We start from the raw sequence: 2067 nt of genomic DNA, 5'->3' as shown, positions 1-2067 counted from the left end.
ATTTAAAGGGTTAAAATCCTGAAATAAAACAAATATTTGTTAGTTATGATCAGGACTGATGCTGGTTAAAAGATTTAACTCAGTGAAAGTGGAAAAAATTAATAATATATAAAATTTTTATTAATTAATTTTGTAATTTTTGATATAAAACCATTTTTGATCATAATGCGCCGAGTGGGATTATTTTAAAAAAACTGACATAACACCAAATTTTTAAATGCACCAAAAATAATGTTGCTGCTAATCTTTGACATATTCAAGACTGTGATAATCCAAAGATAAAGTTTTCCCTTTGAATTTACTATATGGAAAATAATTACATTTTTGTGTTTTTTCATTTTTTAGAAATTTATGATATCGTCACAAAAACTGGAATTTAAAGGGTTAAAATCCTGAAATAAAACAAATATTTGTTAGTTATGATCAGGACTGATGCTGGTTAAAAGATTTAACTCAGTGAAAGTGGAAAAAATTAATAATATATAAAATTTTTATTAATTAATTTTGTAATTTTTGATATAAAACCATTTTTGATCATAATGCGCCGAGTGGGATTATTTTAAAAAAACTGACATAACACCAAATTTTTAAATGCACCAAAAATAATGTTGCTGCTAATCTTTGACATACTCAAGACTGTGATAATCCAAAGATAAAGTTTTCCCTTTGAATTTACTACATGGAAAATAATGACATTTTTGTGTTTTTTCATTTTTTAGAAATTTATGATATCGTCACAAAAACTGGAATTTAAAGGGTTAAAATCCTGAAATAAAACAAATATTTGTTAGTTATGATCAGGACTGATGCTGGTTAAAAGATTTAACTCAGTGAAAGTGGAAAAAAATAATAATATATAAATTTTTTATTAATTAATTTTGTAATTTTTCATATAAAATCATTTTTGATCATAATGCGCTGAGTGGGATTATTTTTTAAAATCTGGTATAACTCAAAAAATAAAAATGCGTAAAACTCAATGTTGCTGCTAATCATGGACATATACCAGGCTATGATAATCCATCCCAAGAAATCCACCTGGCATGTAGTATACTATTTTATTTTAATTTTTTTTGTTTTTTTCCATCGATCAAAACTGTGGCATCATGTGAACAAATGGCATTTAAGGGGTTAAAATTCTGGAAATTAAATAAATATTTGGTAGTTATGATGAGGACTGATGTTGGTTAAAAGATTTAACATAGTGAAAGTGGAAAATAATATTAATATATAATAATTTTTATGGCAGGATTTAGAACTATCATTTTTGATCTGAGATACACTAAACGTCGTAAAATATATAATGAGGCCAGAGGGTTAAACATGTTGTCTTTAACCGCTTGTGTTTGTGGGCAGAAGTCATAGTCATTAAAGGTTGTTTATGTGGTTCTAATCCAATACACGTCTTTTTGTCAAATTCAGCAAATATCTCTTCATGGTCCTCTAGCTGTCCGTTCTTTGTGTGCGCTGAAAAGAATACACGGCCCTGACTCTGTGAATAGGAAACAAAGATGGTTTAGACCAAGCCACACAACAGTATTCCTGCCATGATTTGTGTGTCAGCAAATGTTAAATGACTTGCCCACGGACATTCGGCTTACTTACTAGTTATGCTGTTGTTGTGATGTTTGGTATAGTAGCCGGAGAGGTGTGAGTATCGCTGTTTGGAGCTGGTGTGCTGGCTCTGGGACCCTCTCGTCCTCTCTGCATGTTAACTTTGCAGCAGCAACTGTAACTTGCAACTGTTTGCAAACCCACAACTTAGCATTAGTTACATTACCTGCTGTGTCGTTCCCTGGTGGTATTGAATTTCTCAGTATTGCATACCCCACCTTTTAACTGTTTGGGCTTGAGTCACAAATTGATAATTTATAACTTACTTGGCATATTTGAAATTAACTTGAAACTTTTAGATTTGTAGATGACTCTAGGCTTCACAACTTTACAAAAGTTACAACATTTATTTCAAGATGTAGATGTATGTAAATAACTATATTGTCTATTGTTTATTGCTGTGGAGTGGAGATGATGTTACTGTGCTCTTTATGCTGGCAGCACGCCCGTCCA

General features: G+C 30.9%; 1 long non-coding RNA gene across 1 annotated transcript; it reads right to left on the bottom strand.

The window, feature by feature from the left end:
* Positions 1-1317: 1317 nt before the first annotated feature.
* LOC123965277 lies at positions 1318-1788 on the bottom strand. Its single transcript, XR_006823667.1, has 2 exons — positions 1606-1788; positions 1318-1492 (listed from the first exon to the last, which is right to left on the bottom strand). It is a non-coding gene; the product is annotated as an uncharacterized LOC123965277 (long non-coding RNA).
* Positions 1789-2067: the final 279 nt, after the last annotated feature.

The sequence above is a fragment of the Micropterus dolomieu genome, unplaced genomic scaffold, assembly GCF_021292245.1.
Source record: "Micropterus dolomieu isolate WLL.071019.BEF.003 ecotype Adirondacks unplaced genomic scaffold, ASM2129224v1 contig_9042, whole genome shotgun sequence".
In the NCBI taxonomy this organism is placed as follows: domain Eukaryota; kingdom Metazoa; phylum Chordata; class Actinopteri; order Centrarchiformes; family Centrarchidae; genus Micropterus; species Micropterus dolomieu.
This window is presented reverse-complemented; position numbering and strand designations above follow the sequence as displayed.